Source organism: Hippopotamus amphibius, chromosome 4 (genome assembly GCF_030028045.1).
Source record: "Hippopotamus amphibius kiboko isolate mHipAmp2 chromosome 4, mHipAmp2.hap2, whole genome shotgun sequence".
In the NCBI taxonomy this organism is placed as follows: Eukaryota; Metazoa; Chordata; class Mammalia; order Artiodactyla; family Hippopotamidae; genus Hippopotamus; species Hippopotamus amphibius.
In genome coordinates this window covers 29,103,715-29,127,736 of record NC_080189.1, presented here as the reverse complement: position 1 = coordinate 29,127,736, position 24,022 = coordinate 29,103,715, and the positions used below count along the sequence as shown (strand labels likewise).

At 38.0% G+C, this 24,022-nt stretch overlaps 1 protein-coding gene across 2 annotated transcripts in view; it reads right to left on the bottom strand.

Moving 5' to 3' along the window:
- CADPS2 (calcium dependent secretion activator 2) overlaps positions 1-24,022 on the bottom strand; it is a 524,489-nt gene that overhangs the window by 385,175 nt on the left and 115,292 nt on the right. The gene's annotated exons all lie outside the window — the stretch shown is intronic.

Genomic DNA, 24,022 nt, shown 5'->3' with positions numbered 1-24,022 from the left:
TACCTAGAATTAACTTATGGGTCATTTTAAAAATGTCTGTAAGTCACTGCCCCATATTCCAGAATACTCGATAATGCAATGGAATCCAAATTTCTGCCCCAATCAGAATTCCTGTGTGTCCTACACTCCAATCTCTTTGCAGAGACAGGGGGAAAAAAAAATCTAAAATTCAAATGAGAAATTAACGGCCAGCTGTCCTGAATAGAGAAGGCAGAAGGGACAAGCAGTCCTGGAGGTGAGTGGCCAATCATCAGCTCTGGACAAAAGGTGACAGGAAAGATAGAGGGACCTGGAGAAAGAATCCTCTGGAAAGGACACCAGCTGGATGCCAAAAGCTTGAATTCCATTAATCAACAGGCCTCAGTGCCTGCACTGAGATAAAGGAATGACAAGGAGGAGAACAGAGAGCTAACGGGGGGCAGTGAGCGCACCTTCAGGCAGGGTAGGGGAAGGCTGTGACTCAGGGAGAGGCGTGGAAATTTACAACCAGATCTGCTCACCCCGGGTCTACCCACCAGCGTTACAGAGGGTGGGTTAGACACGAACCATGACTTACTAACCATGTCCTCCAGTCATCAACTACAAGCAGAGGCAGCTACTTCATTTGCAGGGCTCACTGCAAGATGAGAACCAGGAGCCCCTTGTTGAAAAAATCAATTTCAAGATGGCAGCAAAAGAGCATTGAACCAAGCATGGGACCTTTCTAAGCGGGAGCCCCGTGTGGCCACACAGGCTCATGCCCACGAAGCCGGCACCGACTACAGAGGCATCCGCTTCACTAGAGGCAGGGCACATTAGGTCAAGCAGAAGCTTTTTTTTTTTTTTAACGCTTAACTGGAGACAGAACGTAGTCTTGCGCATAAAACAACAAATCTTGAGATATATAAGGAACAGGAAGGGAGTGATCTTTCCGTAACAGTCTGAAGAGGATGACTGAAAAAGAACTCAGCCCAGTTCTGGATTCTACAGGGAGATGTGAAGCATTTGGAAACATGCTGAGGATAAAATGATTAAAGGATTAGAAAGACTAAACAAACTGGTCTGATTTGGCTTCCAAATAAGGCTAATGTGAAGTATGTTTAAAAGTGTTCAAAAGGCTTATTAAAATGCTATTCAAATATGAGGGACAAGCTCTTTCAAAACACGGGTTTTATTTAGGAGTCTAACAAACAAGACAGCCTAGAAAGAAACTGCTGCTGGTAGTAAGACTACTGTGCCGCAGTGTAAAAAAAAAAAAAAAAAAAACCCAAGCAGTGGAGAGAGGAGACCGTTCCATTTCTTTAGTAAGGTTAACTTCTTCATTTTAGGGAAAGCTAAACCAAGCTGAAAAGCAGGAACATCACCAGTATATTACATTCTCCATTTGTATAATATGAAGAGAATGAAAGCAGGAACCTTTTGCGTGTGTGTGCTAGCAAGGCAAGTGAAGCTCATGCCTGTAGCTCTCTAACCATGGTTCGCAAAGGGGACCAGATGGAAGGAGGACAGCAATTGCTCAGAGTGAGACAGCTGAGAGCATTCTAGTTGCCAAGCCCTGGGGACCGCCCAGAAGGGCTTCAACTTGCATACCAAGTGTCCAGGTAAAATAAGGGAAATGGAAATGTACACGGGGGAACGACAGTGACCTGGAGGGGACCTTAATGGTCATTTGTCCCAACTCCCTCATTGAATAAACAAAATACTGTTCAAAAACTAGAACCTAGGGATATTTTCATTCAATTTTCTTCTATCAGACGCATTTTCTTCTTTAAGAACCGCTCTGAATCTCTGCAGTGTCTCGTTTGCCGGTGTTTAAGTTCAGCCATTGCGGCAGTGAGCTGTTTTGGTGATTACGGCATGGGAAATTCATGAATAGGGATCAAGAGAAAGATGTGCACAAACCATCTTCTTGTACACTCTAACCATGTTGGTGCAGCTCACGAAACATGCCAGAGGCACCTGGCTAAGTATCAAGCTTCAACTTTTTTATGAAGAACAATTACTGCAGTTACATTTAAGACAAAATAACAGCCACATTATAACTATATAGAAACAGTCAATAAGTGAATACTCTTAGCACAGAGAAAAGGTCTACAATTCTACATAAAAGAGATAGAGAGGAAAAAGGCAATTTAAAACCTAGCAGTGGGAAAGCAGTCAGAAAGCAGAGTTTCCCAAAAGCTATTTGCATATCAAAATAAACTATATTATACATCGACAGAGAGACCAATGTAACAGACCCAAGAAACAGATTCAAATACAAATAGAAGTATACTATACAATACCTTTATTGTACCTCAAATCAGCAGTAAAAGATGTTTCTTCAATCAGTGGTGTTGGAATAACTGGGTAACCATGGAGAAAAAAATTAAATTGGACTATAACACATTATTACAGCCCAAATAAATTAAAACTTCTAATGTAAAAAGATCAAACTGTAAAGGTATTAGAAGAAATGGGAGAATTCCTTTAAATACTGGTATGAGAAAGATCTTTTAAAGCATGAATCAAAATCTACAGGTCATAAATTTAGCTGCCTAAACATTAAAAATAAATTTAGTATTGTAATCATTTTGCAATATGTGTATCAAATCATCACATTATACTTAAACTTACAAGTTATATGTCAATTACATCTTTTTAGAAAAATAAATTTAGCGTGGCAAAACATACCATAAACAAAATCAGTGGAAAAAAAGTCTTATAAAAAAACAAACAAAAAAAAACCTTGCAACTCATATCCTAAAGAACTACTTTTCAAACACAGAGATCCTAGAAATTGACAAGAGTCTAACCTATAAGCCAATAGAAAGACAGACAAAATGGATACACTCAGAGAAATGACAAGTTAGGCATGCGTTCATAGCTTAATTTACATTTTCCTTTCCCAAATGAAGTCTACACAAGAGTAGAAGGATTCTGGGAAGATGGTGGAGTAGGAAGCACCAGAAATCTCTCCCACCTAGACAACAACTGCATTTACATCAGTATGTGCTTGATGTAAATATTTTGGAACTCTGCAGTATATTAAAGGCTTGCATCATGAAAGGCTTGACTGGAAACTGCAGTTAACTTTAATCAATTTCAGCTCTGCACAGTAGCACCTCCCACCCCTCAAGGCCCACAGAAGCGAGGGAAAAAAATGCCAACAACCTAACTTTTCATAAATAAAGGAATAAATAATACTACATCTAAGCAGTGGTAATACTATTAGCTTTATTTAAAAAGTATGACAAAGTTCTCTTATGTACTGATATGAAAAGATCTTCAAAATATCTTGTGGAAGGAAACAGTATAGAACAGTATGTAAGCCACCACTCCCACAGAAAAGGGAAGAAAATCAGAAAATGTATTTGTTTCCATATGGAAATTGTGGACGAAGGACGGCCTTGGACATTGGACAGATGGAAAATAAGGATGAAAAAGATTTTAACCTGTATCACTTTATTCATTTATTTTAAGTTTTAAAACACAGGACCCTTTTTATATACTCAAATTTTAATTAATTTACATTTAAGTTAAGCTTTTAATAGCCACTTTACACATTTTTAAACTCAGCACAATTATGACGCATTGCACACAGTTTAAATCTGATCATCCTGCGGGAAGACTGAACAAACCAATTGACTTTTTTTCATTTCTCCTTTCAGGTATAAGATTTGAACTTGACTGTATACCCCCAACCAAACCCCTCCCCTTTTTTTTTAAACATTTCAAGGTTGAGAATTTCAAAGAAACAGAGTCAGAAAAGAACCATAATCATGCTATTCAACATGCTAATCAATGCATTACTCTTTTTTTTAAGCTCTTTATTGGAGTGTAATTGCTTTACAAGTTGTGCCAGTTTCTGCTGTAAAACAAAGTGAATCAGCTGTATTTATACATATATCCCCATATCCCCTCCCTCCTGCAACTCCTTCCCACCCTCCCTATCTCACCCCTCTAAGCCATCACCAATCATACAAAACCCATACCAAGTGGTCTCTCAGTCCCCATTTGAGTCTATTATAACTAAAATACACACACACTCTACCTTTATACCTCACAATGAAGCCTATTTTAATTTTAGACAGCTATGAAGGATTGAAACCTGCTTCTCTATGCCTTCCACAAATCCTAGTTCTATGCTATCTAAGACTGAACAAACTAAACCTTACTTTGCTTTTTCAACACAGCAGTTTAGGAACTTGGAGACAATCTACTACTTGAGTCTTCTCTTTTCTATAATAAACTTTACCAGCGTCAACATCCTGAGTACTCTCCTGTTTGTGCATAAATAAAGCATTACATAGTCAAATAAGATTTACATGAAACTAAATATAAGAATGTACTTTGAAAGCTACAACATCGTGAAACTCATTACAACAGCAATGTCCCTTCTAAAATACACTCAATAGAATGATGATGATTCTCCAAGGATCATGTGGCCAACACAGAAACAAGCGGGAGGACCACTGCTCACACCCTAAGTACTCTATTAATTCGAACTAAAAACAAATTAACTCTTCTTGGCAGTCTCATCAACTGACTCACATCGTGCTTACGATCAGCAAAAACTCTAAAACACTCTTGCATGTGCTTCATTAAGCCATGTTTTCATCCTGGCTAGATTTGTTTGGTCCATTGTTCCACAGCTGATTCATTTTTTTCTTTAGAATTCTGATTCCTTCACCCCATGACCAAAGAACCCTCCTAGTTTTGTTATACCACTAACATAACAAGATGCTATCCACAGTCTTCATCCAGATCATTATAAAGATATTCATCAATTCAGGATTAAGCAAAGAGGGAAAACTGTCATATGCATACTTCCTGTTTGACTCAATCCGTTAACATTTTGGAGGGCAGCTGGTTTTATTAGTCAGCCTACATTTTAGTTTTGCCCATATATTGTCTTCACACTAGTATATTTACTAATGAATGAATAAAATATTTTTAATAAGTAAAAAAATTCACCACCAGAAATTATCTAATGGGAATTTTAGAAGAGCTTTTTATATGAAACTACATTGCAAAAACTTAACATAAATATCCTTGCAAACATCTAAATACAAGCAAGAGATTAGCCTTATAAAAAGAACACTTCAAATATTGACAGTAAAAGCTAAGTTTTATACATCTTGGCTGGCAGTGATCATTTATCCATAATAGTGGCCTCAGAAAAAATACTTAACTTCTAAAGTTCAGAGATGTCTTATGCTCCCTAGAGTGTTTTGGTTTTGGGGGGTTTTTTGGTCCCCATTTAAATTATATTATAGCCTTCTCATTCTAAGTCATGATCAACTGAAGCCTTATGACTGAATCTTGACTACAGCAGGAAACCAGCCATTAGGTTACTTAGGAACCTGGCAACCACTGCTGTGCAGAGCCTGCCTTGACCTGCAGTCCCCATCGTAAGTCTTAACACTCACGGTGGGGGCTGCATAACCTCCTGGTGAATGAAGGAGACCACAGTCAGATTCTATAGCAGAGTGGGAGGTGACCAGTGGGTACTGTACCTCCTCCAGGAGGGTGGGTACTGGTGTGCGCATATACCTTAAAGATAGTAGAAAGACAAATGCTTTCTCTTTTTTTGTAAATACATACTTTTTTTTTTAAAAGCTCTTTATTGGAATATAATTGCTTTACACTGTTGTGCCAGTTTCTGAGGTACACCAAAGTGAATCAGCTGTATTTATACATATATCCCCACGACCCCTCCCCTCCCACCCTCCCTATCCTGGCCCTCTAAGTCATGACTTAGAGGGACAAATGCTTTTCAAGGAGGTAAAAGGATTTATTCCAGGCACAGATGGTCTCTGAAATGCACAGAGGCATAGCTTTAACACCCATTAATGAGATACAGTAAAAGATAATAGCAGGAAAAGGCCATAGGATAGGTATCATTTTTGTTTTCCCTTCCTATGGACACTTAGCCAGAAAAGATCTGCATAAAACCACCGGGGCAAAATTATCAGAGCTTTCCTTGAAACAGACCTCCCCAAACCACACGTCAGAACAGCATAACAAAGGGGCTCTGGCCCATTTCATACATTATAAAATTCTGAGGGAGCCACTGCGGTTAACAATTTCCTCTCCAGATAAGTTCTCACTCTCTTCCTCACCTGCAGATACTTGGGACAGTGAATATGCCCACCTAAGACTACAAATACCAGCCTCACTGGACAATGGACGCGGTCAAGTGACTAAGTTAAAGCCAATGAGATGCAGGCAAAAGCATGTGTGACTTCCAGGAAACCATAAAGAGTAGTTGAAGCGGGCACTTCTTGCCTCTATTCTCTTTCCCCACTGGCTGGAATTTGATGTGCTAGCTGGAAACCACAGCGTGGCCCGTGAAGATGGTAAAGCAAAAAAATATGAAGAGCCTGAGACCCTCCCAAATGTGGAACAGTCATGACAACCCTGGAACTCCACCTCCCAACTTCCTTTATGTGAGAGAGAAATAAACATCTATATTTACAGATCACTTTTGGGGGCAGGGGGAGGGTTTTGGATCACCGGTCACATGTGACTGAACCAAACCCTAACTGACAGAAATCCCAATGAGATACCCCATTAGGGAGAAAATGCCACAGTACCACCACCCCTGGCTAGTAAGGTTTATCTCAATTTACTCTAAAACAAGTATTCTTTCCATATGTTATTTTCTATGAAAAATTCCTTATCCAGTGAATTTGCCCCAATGAACAGTGAACACCAGATTCTAAGTGCCTGAGGTAGACTAAACATAAAGTTATCTTGACAGACTGAATTATATTGTCCCACAGTACTGAAACGGGAAAATTTAAAAAGCCCCAGCTTTGCAAATACTGCTTTAACATGTTTCATAATAAAATGTATATAAAGTGCTGAACACAGAACAGAAAAATCCCATTGCATCGTGGACAAATGGGCCCCAGGCTAGGCTTACCCAGCGGCTAAGCATGACTTCTATCCACATTCTCACCGACCTCCTAAGTCAAATTCAAGCCTCAGCAAAACTACAGGTCATTACGGGGGGCTGTCTTGGAGGAGGGGAGCCGCTGGTGAACACTGAAACTAGGGAAGTTAAATCCATGATTCCATGAATTTCCTCACTGCACTGCACTGAGCACCTTCACACCTGTCTCATTAAATCTCCTAGAAAGTTCATCCTCATTTCACAAATGAGGAAGTTAAGCATCTCACCCAGCTTCACATCTAGGAGGAGACAGGGGCAGAATCTCAATCGGTATCCTGCTCTAAAGCCTATATTCTTTCCAACCTCCATGTTATTGTTTCCCTCATAGCCATGCTTTTTTTTTTCTTCAATAAGAGGTGTGTAATTCCTATATGTATTTGCTTATTTCAGTCACCCCACTGCAATAAAATCAACTTTAGGATGAGAACTTGATGTACCTCACAGCACTAATCCCATATGGAAGTAGTGCCTCAAACCACCACAATGGATGAGAAAACAGCCTATCACAGATCACTTGACTGACTTCATTTATTAACAAGGTCACATGTGACTAACAGGGTAGCAAAGTGAGTGATTAAGAGCACAGGCTCCGGTTTAAGACCACTGCCCGTATCCAGGATCCCTCACGATCTGTAGGGTGTCCTACAGGTCACTTCACCTCAAGCTGTTCACCTGCGAGGACAGTAATTACGCACATTGAGTAGGGCTGTGGTTAGAAACGCACGGTGGGGGAGGTAAGATCCCACATGCATCGTGGCCCAAAAAAACCAAAACATGAAACAGAAGCGATACTGCAACAAATTCAAATTAAAAATGGTCCACATCAAAAAAATGTTATTTTCACAACTGTGGAAGTGGCAGACAAAACTGAATCTTAAGACGGATGCAGGTGAGCAACCAGCAGTCTGGAGCTGTGCTGTCCAGTCCAGGAGCCACTAACCACACGCGCCTACTGAGCACTTGAAGTGAGGCTACTCCAAGTCAACACATGTTGTAAGCCTAAACACATACTGGATTTCAAATACTCTACACAAGAAAAAGAAGATTATGAGACATCTCACTAATACTAGCCATAGTGGTTACACACTGAAAAATGTTTCAGATATATGGGGTAAAACAAATGACTAACATGGCTTTCATCACTTTCATAATGTTTTAATACTGCTGCTAGAAAAATGTGAAGTACCAATGTGGCTCACGCTATATTTCAATTGGACATCACTGGTACAGAGAAATGTGTGTGATGGTAAAGTGTTCCTTGAAGACACAAGTGAATGGGGCCTTGCTGCACCGTGCACAACAGGAGTGGCTTCACTCACAGCAGCAGACCCCACAGTACATAGCTGGTGATGAAGTCTGTGATGTAACCGACTGAAGAGAAACTGAACAAGGGCCAAAATGCAAAACCTAAGTATTTGCCTAGCGTTTTTCACTGTCACAGAGTGAAGTAGGTGTTATGAGCCCCACATTATGGGTAAGCAAAACTGAGACGTTAGGTACAAAATCAGTTAGCTCGTAAAACTAGGACCTTAAGCTAGGTCTCTCCCGAATCCAAGTCCACATGTTTTACCTGACCCTGCGTGCCCCCATCCCACCGGCATGTTCTTACATGACTCTGAGTCTTCATTCAGCCCAGTCTTTATGAGAGATGATCAAGCTAAGTGCTGAGGAGTTACTCAACAGAAGTGTCTCACGTTCCTGAACACGGTGATAGTAGGTAAGAGAGAAAGCCGGCAAGTCTTGCTGGTGATAATCCTCCCCAAACCTGCTTTTCTCCTTAGCATCTGTTCCACCCACCGGAGTGAAACGGATCCATGACAATAACTTCTAATGGTCCCATTTAATAACATAAGCTCATCAAAAGCAAAACCAATTGTGACTGTTAATTTTATGTGTCAACTTGACTGGACTAGGGGATGCCCAGATAGCTGGTGAAAAGTTACTTCTGAGTGTGTCTATCATAGTGTTTCTGGAAGAGATTAGCATTTGATTCAGTAGACCAAGTAGAGAGATCCACCCTCACCAACGTGGGAGGGCATCATGTCATTCACTGAGGGATGAATACAACAGAAAAGGCTACAGAAGGGTGAATTCTCCCTCTCTCTCTGAGCTGGGAGGTCCACCTTCTCTGGCCCTAGACACCAGAGCTCCTGGTTCTTGGGGCCTTTGGACTCAGACTGAAGTATACCACAAGCCCCCCTGGCTACGCCAGCTTGCAGATGGCAGACTGTAGGACTTTTTGGCCTCCGTACTACATGAGTCAATTCCTATATCATACTCATATACATCATGTCCTATTGGGCCTGTTTCTCTAGAGAACCCTGAGTAATACACCAATCACCATAAATAACAGCCTTAGCAACGTGCTGCAAGCCAGCAATTCAGAGCTAACAGGGGGCTGGGGGTGGGGGTCGGGACAGAAGGTTCAAAGAGAAACAAACCTTAAGAACCATTCTGAGAAGTTCTTACTACAATCAAAGTCACTCGCCTCCCCATTAAGGTCTCACAAATATCAGTAAGGTCTGGGACTTCCCTGGAGGTCCAGCGATTAAGACTTGGCCTTCTAATGCAGGGGGTGCATGTTCTATCCCTGGTCAGGGAGCTAAGATCCCACATGCCTCTCAGCCAAAAACCCAAAACATAAAACAGAAGCAATTTTATAACAAATTCAGTAAAGACAAGTAGTCTTCGAGGTTTACTATGGAAAAAAGGCAGGAATAGAAAACAGTCCAGGACAAGCTTTGCTACCTTGTAGTCCTACAAAGTCAGAAGAGTCTGTCTGTCATGAGCCATCTTTCAAACTCTCGTCAATGGTTTCCTACAAATAACGCTAATGAATGTGGTCAGGGACATCATGAGGGAACTGCCCTTTTGAAATAATATAATTTCCCCTTGATCAAACTTAACATGTAATTTAATACCAAGTATATTATACTAATACCCAAGAGCTCATACTAATTGGCTACTTACTACATAGTACACATATTTCTAACCTCATTACAAGGATTATTTTAAACTTCCTGTAAGGTGGGTTCCTTGTTTCAAATAGGAGAAAGCGAAGACCCAGAGAAGTTAATAAAGTAGTCCAGTTCATTCGATGTAGGGGCAGAGACAGCTATATCTCCTGGCATGCTCTTAGCTACTGGCTACCCTTGGGGTTTCTTCTAGAACTCTCCATATCACATTCTCCTTACCCAGGTCAAGACACAGGCTATGAGGGCTTCCCTAGTGGCACAGTGGTTAAGAATCCACCTGCCAATGCTGGGGACACGGCTTCAAGCCTTGGGCTGGGTAGATCCCACATGTGGCGAAGCAACTAAGCCCGTGAGCCATAACTACTGAGCCTGCACTCTACAGCCCGCGAGCCACAACTACTGAGCCCACACGCCGCAACCACTGAAGCCCACGCATCTAGAGCCCATGTTCCGCAACAAGAAAAACGACCGCAGCAAGAAGTCCAAGCACCGCAATTAAGAGTAGACCCTGCTCTCCACAACTACAGAAAGCCTGTGCGCAGCAACAAAGACCCAACACAGTCAATAAAAATATAATAAATAAATTTAAAAATTTAAAGAAAAGAAAAAAGACACAGGCTATGAGAGCCTAGGAGAGCCAAACACGTGATTTGATCGGACTGAAGAGGCAAGTAAAAGCTCCCCTTCTTCCCATTTACCTCCAAAACATCATCTCCTCATTCTTGTCCACGTTACTGAGCCTTTGCAAACACTTCCCTCTGTTTGGAATATCCTTTCGTCCATTAGGATCGTAACTCAGATGAAACCTCCTAGAAATCATCTTCTTTCTGCTTTCCCCAGATTAAGTCATCCCATCCTCTCTGTCACTTCTGCACCTCATACATACATCTACCATTTGCTTAATGGGGCTTTCTCCTAACTAGAGTGCAGACTCCTTAAACAGCAATGCCAGTCATCTCTATAACCCCCTTCCCCACTAAGAACAATGTTTGTTGATTATGTATTTGTCTATCAGGAAAGAAAATCCAGAGAGGAAGACAATATCACCATTCATTACTACTTTTCTGAGAATGTATTCTGTCACAACCATTGACAAAAGACACTCACGGTGATATAACTGAGTGAGGAATAGGGAACAAACAGTCTTCAAAAAGAATTGCAAGATAGCTTATATGTTGTCCAAATAATAAGTTCATGGCCAGACTCGGTGAGTCCTGAAGAAAAAGCAAAGGATTTCTTTGTTGAGCTTCAGTGTGAGTAGCTCTATTTTGCAGATATTGTTCTCAGGCAGGAAGAACTTTGTGCCTTAGAACCATATGGTATTTCATGGCAAAGTTCCATATGCGGAAGGCATATTTGCAAGAAACAGTGATCTTATATTCATTATAAAGAACTCAGACATGCCCAGTCATAGACACACACTGGCCTAAAAGCTCAGACACACTGACCAGCTCCAAGCCACACAATGGCCTTTTCCAGTAGATAGTAAGCAGTTCGAGACAGTTTCTTTTGGAAGAAGAAAACATGATAATAAATTTGCTTTCCCAAGAAATGTCTGAAGTTTTTACTTTCTTTCTAAAGTAGGTATGTCATGGATGAGAAATGGCTCTCTGTAAAGGAAAAAACAAAGAATAGGAAGGAAGGTAAGGAACTTTCAGCTTGCCATCTTTGTGGAACCATCCTTCTGACATACGCAGTGGTAGAATCTAACAAGAAAAGCATTAAGTCTACCTTACTCTTTTAATTTAGCCCCAACTCAAAACAGCCTGTTAAACAATAAAAAGGTTTACCATCACATATCTCAACAAGTCCAAAGATAAGAGGGTTCTAGAGTCAGTTAACCGGAAGTCACCGAGGACCCAAGCCTCATCAGTAAGTCTATATCCTCCATATGTTGGCTTATTCTCAGATTTGTCTCCAAAGAAGTGCATATTAACTCTATGCAAAGCATTCTCACACCACAATAACCAAGGACTGAAGAAAATATCTTCATTCTGAAAAAGAGATAAAGGGAGGAGAAAAACTTTCCCAGAAACAGCACACCCTCCAGCAGATTTTCCCCTACAGGTCACTGGCCAGAAAAGATTCACGCATCCATTCCTAAAGAAACCACTAAGGGAAAGTAAAGGAAACATCATGTCTGACCGACGGAAAGTCACCTAGAGACAAGAAGAATTTAGCCATTCCTGCATATAAATAGGGACCAGATATCTGAATAAAACCAAAAGTCTGTTAAGGATGAGGAGTAGCTAGAAGATGGCTACTATGTGGGCAACTAGCACTGCTGTTTTGTCCTGACCTTTCCAATAAGGAGGCCTGAACTGGAAAACCACACACAAAACATCAATACTAATATCTCCTAATGCCTAACGCAATTTCCCTAAAAAAACAACAAAATTCTGTCTCTACTTAGAACAGAAATCTTAGCAGCAACAACTTTAAAAATTTCAAATAAATTAAATCATATGGATTACTGCATTTATATCTATATACTTAGGGACAAAGACACAAGGGTCACATTGCTCCCTTAACAATGGAAACTGTTTCATATTTATCTCCTTCTTTAACTTTATAAAATTTAGCCAGCAAAAAAAAAAAAAACAAACAAACAAATGTTATACTACCTCTAAAACATCATATATATTAGCAAACTCAAGGATTTGTGAAGATTAAACAGATAAAAATCCTCCTCAAGATTAACATTAAAAGAACTGAACACCTAGACTAGCATGATATAAATATTTGCTTTTGGATTCTAAAAGCAATTGTGAATTCAAGTACAGAAGACTGCTGATAAGTAAAGACAAATGTTTATTTAGCCTTTTGACCAAGTGAGGTCAAAAAAGGACAATATATAATGACTTTCTGATTAAGAGGGGAAAAACAAAATGAGTGTCTCTTCTACCACTTACAAAGCTAGCTTTCAAGTAACTAACAAGAAGCAAAAAACAGGTAGAGGGAGTTTCAAGGATGGCAGAGTAGGAAGACCCTGAGCTTCCTTCCTCTCTCATAGACACACCAAAATTAGAACTATTTACAGAGCAACTAGGGGCTGGCCCCACCCACCAGTGGTCAGACACCAGCCTGGGACATCTGGGCCCTGCAGCCAGACCCCAGGACATGGCTCTGCTCACTAGTGGGCGGGTACCAGCCCCAGGATCACCTGGACCCCAACTGCACCCTCCAGTGAGCCAGCACTAGCCCCAGAAACCCCAGGGTTCCCCAGCCAGCTGTCTTATGAACCAGCCTGCCAATCAGGAGTTGGCAGCCTCAGAACAAGGCAGGACCTGGCAGCCAACCAAACCAGAAACTGGCTATGCCTACCAAACCACCCACAGTAGTCAGCCTGTCACAAGAGAAGGACCCACACAGCCCACTTAGAGGTCAATCCTAGAGCATACAGCTCTAGTGACTACAGGGAAATGCACTGCTAGGACAGAGATGTCTCCTACAAAAGGTTACTTCTCCAAGGTTGGGGAATGTAACCAACTTACCAGATACATAGAAATAAAAAACAACAAGCTAGGCAAAATGAGGTAACAGAGGAACAGATTCCAAATGAAGGAACAAGAAGTAAGTGAGGTGGAGATAGGCAATCTACCCAAGAAAGAGTTCAAGGTAATGGTTGTAAAGATGATCAAAGATGAGAGCAGAAGAAGAATGGATGAGCAGGGTGAGGAAGTTAGAAATTTTTTTTTGTTAATAAAAAGAAAATATAAAGGACAACCAAACAAATGAAGAATACAATAAGTGAAACGGAAAATACACTAGAAGGAATCAACAGTAAACTAAATGACACAGAGGAACAGATCAGTGAGCTAGAAGACAGTCATGGAAATCACTGAAGCTGAACAAAATAAAAGAAACAAGAAAAATAAAAAGAAATGAGGACAGGACTTCTCTGGCAGACCAGTGGTTGAGACTCCATACTTCCAATGCAGGGGGCACAAGTTTGATCCCTAATCAGGGAACTAAGATGCTACATGCCACATGGTGCAGCAAAACAAACAAACAAACAAAATACCCACAAAAAAAACAAAAAAAGATGAAGGCAGTTGGAGACCTCTGGGACAACATCAAATGTACCAACACTCAGGTTATAGAGGTTCTAGAAGGAGAAGCCAGAGAGAAAGGGGCAGAGAACGTATTCAAAGATGTAATAGCTGAAAATTTCTCTAATTTGGGAAAGGAAACAGAAATCACAGAGAGTCCCAAACAGGATCAACCCAAAGAGGGCCACACCAAGATACATTGTAATTAACATAAGAAATATTAAAGAAAAAGAAAATATTAAAAGTAGCAAGGGAAAAACAAGGTACATTTTAAAAAAAAGACTTCCATAAGGCTATTAGCTGACTTTTCAGCAGAAACTCTGCATGCCAGACAGAGTGATACTATAGATTTAAAGTGATGAAAAGGAAAAACCTACAACCAAGATTACTTTACCCAGCAAGGCCCTCATTCAGATGTGATTGAGATCAAAAGTATACAGCCAAGCAAAAGCTAAAAGAGTTCAGCAACGCCCAATCAGCTCTGCAAGAAATGTTAAACGAAAAAGAAAAGGCCAAAACTAGAAGCATGAAAGTTACAAAAAGCAAAGTCTCATCGGTAAAGGCAAATATGCACTAAAGGTAGTAAGTCAACTATGTACAATACTAGCACACGAAAGTTTAAAAAAAAAGAGTAATAAAATCACTATATCCACAATAAGCAATTAAGGCATACACAAAACAGAGGTAAACAAAAATAGTAATTGTGAAAGGAAAAGAATTTAAAATGTAGAGCTGTTAAAATACGTTTGAAATTAAGAGATACATTATCTACAGATTGCTACATATAAACCTCATGGTAACCAAAAATCAAAATTCTATAATAGATATGCAAAAAAGAGAAAGGAATCCAAACAGGAAAAATAGTCATCAAATCACAAGGGAAGAGAACAAAAGGAGAACAAAAAAGAACTACAAAAACAACCCCAAAACAATTAACCAAATGGTAATAAGTACATACAGATCAATAATCATTTTAAACGTAAATGGATTAAATACTCCAATCAAGAGTGGCTAAATCAATACAAAAGCAAGACACATATATGCTGCTAACAAGAAACTCACTTCAGATCTAACAACACATGCAGACTGAAGGTGAAGGGGTAGAAAAGGGATTCCATGCAAATGGAAATCAGAAGAATGCCAGGGTAGCAATACTTATACCAAAGTAGACTTTAAAACAAAGACTGTTACAAGAGACAAAGAAGGACATTACATAATGATTAAGGGATCAATTTCCAAGAAGAAGATATAATAATTATAAATATATATGCACCCAACATAGGACCACCTAAATACATAAAGAAAATATTAACAGACAAAAGGGAGAAATCAACAGCAATACAATAATACTAGGGGACTTTAATACCCCACTGACATCAATGGACTGATCTTTCAAACAGAAAGTCATTAAGGAAACACTGGCCTTACACTAACAATGAAAGATTAGAAAGAGAAATTAAAGGAACAATCCCATTTACCACCACATCAAAAAGAATAAGTTACCAAGAAATAAACCTACCTAAGGAGGCAAAAGACCTGTACTCAGAAAACTATAAGATGCTGATGAAAGAAATCGAAGATGACACAATCAGATGGAAAGATATACAATACAATTGTTTTGGAAGAATCAGTATTGTCAAAATGACCGTACTACCCAAGGCAATCTACAGATTCAGCGCAATCCCTATCAAATTACCAATGGCATTTTTCACAGAACTAGAACAAAAAAAAATCTTAAAATTTGTATGGAGACACAAAAGACCCAGAATAAGCAAAGCAATCTAGAAAAAGGGAAACAGATCTGGAGGACTGTGACTTCAGACTGCACTACAAGCTACAGTCATTAAAACAGTATGGTACTGGCACAAAAACAGAAATATAGATCAATGGGACAGGAGAGAAAACACAGAAATAAACTCACTCACCTATGGTCAATTAATCTATGACAAAGGGGGCAAGACTATACAATGGAGGAAACAGTCTCTTCCATAAATGGTGCTGGAAAAACTGGACAGCTACATGTAAAAAAATAAAATTAAAACATTCATTAACACCATACACAAATATAAACTCAAAATGGATTAAAGACTTAAATGTAAAACCAGATGGATACTATAAAACTCCTGGAGGAAAACATAGGCAAAACACTGACATAAATCACAGCAGTATCTTTTTGGATCTGTCTCCTAGAGTAATGGAAATAAAAACAAAGATAAAAAAAATGCAACCTAATTAAACTCAAAAGTTTTGCACAGCAAAGGAAACCATAAACAAAAAGACAATGCTCAAAACGGGAGAAAATATTTGCAAATGATGCGACCAACAAGGGATTAATCTCCAAAATTTACAAACAGCTCACACAGCTCAATATCAAAAAAAAACCCACAAAAAAAAAAAAAAAATACACAACCCAATCAAAAGCTGGGCAGAAGACCTAAATAGACATTTCTCCAAAGAAGACATACAGATGGCCAAGAGACATGAAAAGGTGCTCAAATCACTAATTATTAGAGAAATGCAAATTGAAACTACAATGAGATATCACCTCACACCAGTCAGAACAGCCATCATCAAAAAGTCTACAAATAATAAATGCTGGAGAGGGTGTGGAGAAAAGGAAACCCTCCTACACTGTTGGTGGGAATGCAAGTGGGTACAGCCACTATGGATAACAGTATGGAGATTCCTTAAAAAACTATAAATAGAGCTACCATATGATCCAGCAACCCCACTCCCAGACAAATATATGAAAGAAAAAAAAAAACCATGGCTCAAAAGGATGCATGCACCCCAGTGTTCACTGCAGCACTATTTACAACAGCAAAGACATGGAAGCAACCTAAATGTCCACTGACAGAAATGGATAAAAAAAGATGTGGTACATAGATACAATGAAATACTACAAAGCCATAAAAAATGAAATTTTGTCACTTGCAACAACATGGATGGACCCAGAGAGTATTATGTTTAGTGAAATAAGTCAGACTAATACTGTATGTTATCACTTATATGTGGAATCTAAAAAACAAAACTAATGAACATAACAAAAATGAAACAGACTTACAGATATAGAGAAAAAACTAGTGGTTACAAGTGGGAGAGGGAAGTGGAGTGGGGTAGGATAGGTAGGGGACTAAAAGGTACAAACTACTATTCGTAAAACAAGTTACAAGGATATATTGTACAACACGGAATATAATTGATATCAGGAGTATAAAGTCTAAAAATTTTAAATTACTATGTTGTATACCTGAATATATTATAAATTAGGTATACCTCAATAAAATTTCATATTTTCATTTTAGATTAAAAAACAGGTATTTTAAAATAAAGCCTGCTCCTGGGGCAAGTTAAGCTGAATGGCTGTTTTGTGGTACACTGCTGCATCTAAGCTATATGTCATGTCCTCCTTCCACACTAGTGGGCTTCCAAGGTAGGGCTGTCAAATTAAATACAGGATATCCCATGAAATTTCAATCTCAGATAAATAGGTAATGATAAAATATTTACATTAAAATTTGAGATAATTTTTACTATAAGTATATCTAATGAAATATTTGGAACATACTTGTACTAAAAATTAACCATTCTTTACATAAAATTAAAACATAACTAGTCATTTTATATTTCATTTGTATTACAGCTTTTGACCTTCATGCTAAGTCTTTGATAACATCTTTTATTCATGGGACTGTCTCTTTGTCTAGTTATCTATGCCTCTTCAGACTTGATAATGTCTCATGGTCTCAATCATGTCCCACTCCTTAATCTTTTCAGTGCTGCCTGAAAAGGAAGTTCAAAGGAAATTTCCACAGCAGAGATCAACCTGCTGTGCAAGACTAAATCCAGGCAAATAGATGAGATGCCACGAAGAGGCAAGTCTGATCATTTTTCTCTAATAAAGAAACAAGTTTCCCAAATCTGACTAATCACCAACTTTGAAAAGCTTTTTCAAAAATGTACATACTGAATACCTGACCTATACCTACTATTTCCAAATTCTGAATACAGTGACCCAGAAAGCTATTCAATTTTTAAGTTGCTGGGGGAGGAGGGGTCTGATGTTCAGCTAGGTTAGAGATTTGCTGGACCTGGTATTCATTAGTTAAAAGAAATCTACCCAAATAAAGTGAAGGTTAGGGAGATACCAATAGATTGATTTACACTTTCACAGCATAATACTGGGCTGTAACTCTAGAATTTTAATTTTTGACCAACCTAAAGAGGAATGACAAATATGCATGACACACAGCAAAGGACCAAAACCAATTTTTCAATTAGGCTTTTACTCATGACAAAGAAATAAGAGCAGATTCATCTTCTGGTTAGTGTAATTATAAATCATATTTTAAAATCAATTATAAATCATATTTTAAAATCAATTATAAATCATATTTTAAAATATAAGCACTTATTATGTTACATCTTGTCTGCTAGGAAACTTACAAATGCTTATATCTGAAGCAAATTTCTAATTAGGAACGGCCTAACCTTAACCTGTCTGGACCTTACAGAAAGTGGTGAGTTTACACTAAACCTCCAAGTTCTTATTTTACTTTTTATTTTTTTTAAAAACAGAATACTAGCCATATCCTAAGAAATTAAAGCAATTCAAATAAACATGGAAAACACTTAAACATTCACTTTCCATATGATCCGCAATCTCACTCCTAGGTATTTTTCCTAGAGAAATAAAATTACATATCTGTAAAACAGTCTGTACTACACTGCTTACAGAAACTTTATTCATAATAACTAAAAATTTGAAATAACATAAATGCCTATCAACAGTGAAAAGATAGACACATTGAAGATTTTATACTAAATAAGCCAATATGATTCACTTGGACTATTTTATTCCAACAATTGCTAGTGAGATTCACAAGACTTTTGATTTTCTAATGTTGTATTTGTTTTCAGTCTCAGCAGCATTAATGAAGTTCATTGCTTTTAATGATGTCAGGGGAATTAATTAAGCAATATATATTAATCTGACAGAGACTATAACTTCATTAATTAAGCAATATATATTAATCTGACAGAGACTATAACTTCATTAAGAAAATGTGATAGGACAAATATGGCAAAATATGAAGTAAAGAAAATCAAAGGATGGACATGGTGATCAATTGACCCTATAAGATTGTATGTCTAAAAACAGAGCTACCACATGATCCTGCAATCCCACTCCTAGGCATACATCCAGAGAAAAACATTATTCGAAAAGACACGTGCACCCCAGTGTTCATTCCAGCACTATTAACAATAGCCAAGATATGTAAGCAACCTAAATGTCCATCGACAAGACGAATGGATAAGGAAGATGTGGTGTATAGATATACACAGTGGAATATTACTCAGCCATAAAAAAGAATAAAATAATTCCATTTGCAGCAACATGGATGGACCCCGAGGTTATCATTAAGCGAAGTCAGTCAGACAAAGACAAATATCATATGATATCACTTATATGTGGACTTTAAAAAAAATGATACAAAAGAACTTATATACAGAACAGAAAGAGACCCACAGACATAACAAACAAACTTATGGTTACCAAAGAGGGAAGGGGGGGAAGGGATAAAATAGGAATTTGGGATTAAAATATACACACTACCATGTACAAAATAGATAACCAATGACGACCTCCTGCAGAGCACAGAGAGCTAAGCAAGCTAAACAAAGCATGACTGCACCACAGTCAAGGAGAAATCAGTACAATATTTAGAAAAAAAAATCTATTGAAGCAATGTTACAAAGTTACACTATGATGTGTCTCTTTTGACAGCTCAAATAATTTTCGTATTATTAAAAATCTACAGAATATCATAGCTTATTATTCTACAGTCTAAGTTCTAGCTATGATTAATGTTTAACAATTTCTGTAAATATGAGCAGAAAGAGATGTTTGTTAATGGTATTCAGCTCTGGATGTTAATGAGTTTGTTACCTGAGGAAGAAAAAAAGTCAAAGATCATGCTGGTACTATCACCTCACAAAGTACAATAATAAAGAGCGATGTTGCAGTAAAAAAAATAATAATAACAACAAAAAATAAACATGGAAAGGCTCTGGCTACACAAACAGAACAAAGCCCCAAATACAACAAAAACCACAGGGGTGGAGAAGCATCACTGCACAGTGCCACTTATTGGTGACCAGATGGCCCACGTATCACCATATAATACACTGGTCTAAAGAGAAAAACCTACACTATACTAAATATGCACAAATAAAGGCTTGTAAAACAGTAAAATGTTGTGTAATTCTGGCCATGGCATATGCATTTTAGTCCTAAAATCCCATCTACTATTGCAAGGGGTGCCTTTGGTTCCACTCCAACTGCTGCCCACCTACTGGGAGACTCTGAGCCAAACCAGCTTGAAAGGAGAGTCACTACTTAATTCATTAATATTTAGAAATACTATCAGTTCCATTTTGCAGGAGAAAACTTAAACTCACAAAACAGATGTCCAAGAAAACTCAAAAGGGATTCAAGATGCCAAAAACTGTAAGATATTCTAGGATGTGAATATATAGAACAGAAAACTTAAATATTTTGTGCTACAGCAGATCTTAAAAATTTTTTCATACTGAAGACATTATTCTAGTGTCAGTTTCTTTTAGGTTAATTTCTCTCACAAGAATTCTGTTAACAAACCCCACATATCGTATATCTATTTACATTGCTAAATTACAGAATCACCTCCAATTTTTTTGTAGCAGAGAACAGCACATTCTATACTTTCTGGACGAGCTTGCTGAAGTCCTGAGTATTGCAACTGTACTGGATATGGTGGTGAAATTTGGCTACAAGAGGAGGTGAATAATTATAACATCAATATAGAGATCAATATAGAGTATTAACAATCACAAATATAATTTAGCACCAAAATCATTAGTATATCACAAGGAATTACATGATGTAGTTCAAGTGAGAAAACAATGGGTTAATTTTACACAATTCAAAAGCTTCCACATGACCTGTTTTGTGACTTATTTTCCAAATAATACTCACACACCCTACATTTGTCATTATAGAATGCCAGACATTTTGGTAGGCAAACTCTTTGGGGTACTCTATGTTTCCAGAACCCCTTCCATGTTAAGATTTCTGCAATAGGTTAGTGTGTAAACCCATCAGTCCTTTACAATGCAAAAGCAGCTTGACATTAGTTGACTAAGCTGAGACAACCTGCTCCTAAAAGGATAGGGCACGTCAAGTAAATTTCCCTACTGACTGGGAATTGAGTGAGGAAGAGGAAAAGGAGGAGAAGGAAGACGAAAAGGAAGGGATGGCTGGGGAAAGGAAGGAAGCAAGAAGAGCAGGGGAGACAAATGAGAGTGTCTGACATGCTGAGACTGGCACTTCCATTCTCTGAAGGGAGACGTCTCGAGAAAGTGCCTGGTGGGTAGTCCTGTAGTAGAGCAAGTTCGTCAATAGTCCTCAGGTAAGAGATTACTTGTACCTGAACTCAACTAGTATCTAAAAATAAGATTCGTATTAATACATCTTATAAGCATGTTTTTGAAATAAAATTTGACAAGGTACAATTAAGTCAAAGAACTTTTCCAGGAAAAAGATGCACTTTATGCTACATACTTAAGCACAGAAATTCATTCCAACATTATTCATCATTTAAGCCTAAAGCCTTACACCTCACTTCTCTATTACATCACCCTACAGTTTTCTTAACTGTAAAAGCATTCACTGTCTCAACTTTTATTTAGAAAGGCTATGTTGCTTTTAATATTTCTTCAAATATTCAGCAAATAAGCAATTCAACAAGTATTTATTGAGAAACTACTACAATCCAAGTACTGTGATAGTGATAGGGAAGACAAGAAAGAAAGAAGCCTACCCTCAAATAAGTTTAGTGATATTTTGGAGGAAAAAATCCTCATTTTTCAATACTTTGTAAAATAACCTGATACTCTGGAGTGTTCAAATACAGTTATGATTGAAGAAAGCAAAGTTTTTTCTTCCCATGATCTTGGTTTATAATATAGTACACGTTAGCCAATAGCAATGGCTGTCAAAAATAATATGAGTAATTCAAAGTACACTCAGTTGTCTATATACGTGCACACAAATGCTTGCCTGTACTTGTGGACATATATACTCCCCTACCCACCTATTGGGGGTAATATTTTTACAGGCAGGAGCTTTCCGACCAATGTCTGCAGGTCATGAACAAGAAAAACATTTTTTTAATTTTTAACCACTATTAAAAAATTTAAAACCCTTGAATCACATTTAAATATTATTTAAATAGCTCCCTCCATAAACTTTCTTAATGCGGCAACTGTCATTTTGGCAAATAAAACTTGATTCAGAGCAGTCCCCACCAAGTGCTGTGCAGTCCTACACAAATCTCATTGCTCCCTGACCTCTGGTCAAATCTGTCAGTAGGATAGCTTTAGTCACAATTCTTTTATCATCAAAACTTTTTTTAGCATACACGTAAAGAATTTTGTTCTCATTCCATTTAATTTGCTTCTGCTTTTCACAATTCTTCCTTCTAACATAGAAAGAAGTTACCATTACTAATATTATTTTGTGATTGTCATGAGTACCCTCGTATATTAGTATTTCTAAGTTGAATTTGTGTGAATTTTATCAACTATTAATTTATCTACAATTGGTTAATAAAAGCAACTCAAAGAAACTTGATAATTTGGAAAAATGTCTGCTTCTAAAATGATTAATGCAACTTAATTAAAAGGATTAAGTAAAGGGTCTCTAGAGTTTTGAAATATGTATTTCAAATTTTTAATCTCATATCACGTGAATTCCTAAATTTTAAGTATTGAATTAGATCAAATTCATACTTCAGTATTTCTTAATGCTACTTTAAATTTTTTGAATAGTTTATATGTACACATTCTTAAGAAAACAGGTTTAATTTTTTTAAATCAAGTTTCTAAATTTCTAACTGCTCAGTCTCCTTCAGGAGTTTATATCTAAATAGATTTAATTTTTACAGATCTCCTTCCACTAAAATGCACAGCTTTTCTTGTTAATCCATAATGTCCTCCGATGAGAGTCACAAAAAGTTTTACCACTAATTAGGCAATATGATGAGGATAATATAAAATCTGGATTTTTGTGCGCCAACATTTTTTTTTTTAATTTTAAAAACGTATTGGCTTTATTCAAGATGCATGAATTCAGCAGCAACCAATCTAGCGAAGAGAAAGAAGCTCTGAGCTGTAAGAAATAAGAGACTTTTATAGGCAGAAGGGAGCGGGATCAAGGAAGTTGAGGTTTGTTACTGCAAGGTTACTTTCCTTGAGGGGATGGCAGGGGTTGATCAGGTGGGTTGCCTAATGCTTGCTCATCAGGCTACTCCTGATTGACTGGCTTAAGACTCCATTTCTGGGAGAGCTGTAATTAAGGTCAACTAGGTTTGGTGACATGGGGCTTAGCATAAGAGACTCCATTTGGGGCCTGTTGTCTTGTTTTTAACAATTATCATCTCTGTGAAGCCTTGCCCTTACTTTGTATATAAGTCAATGGTCCTCTCTCCGTAGTCTCTAGGACCGATCCTCCAGCACCATTTTTTTTTTTTTTTTACCCTTAACCTGCTTTATTTTCCTCCCTAGATTTCATCACCACCTAATATATATTCAGTTGTTGATTACATATTTATTGTCTGTCTTCCCTAGAATGCATATCAGCACCATGAGGGCAGAAAATTGGTCTATTTTGTTCAGTGCTGTACTCCCAGTACCTTGAATAATGCATTTTAGATGCTCTATAAATACCTGTTGAATGAAGCTGGGTGGCTGACTGCAGACAGGCGGTTCAGGACACAATCTGCCTGCCTCTGCTCTAACTGGTTGGGCCAGCTACTTGTCTCCTGGGCTTCAGTTTCTGCACTTGTAAAATGTAGAGAGTCACTGTACCTCTGTTATAAATTTATGGGAAAGTTTAAATGAATGTAAAATATTTATCTCCTAATGAGTTGTTAACATGTGTCAGCTCTTATTACTAGAGCATCTTCCACGTATACGGTAGGTAGGCATTCTCAGTATAATCCCTGGCCAACTGCATCAGAATCACTGGGGGTTTG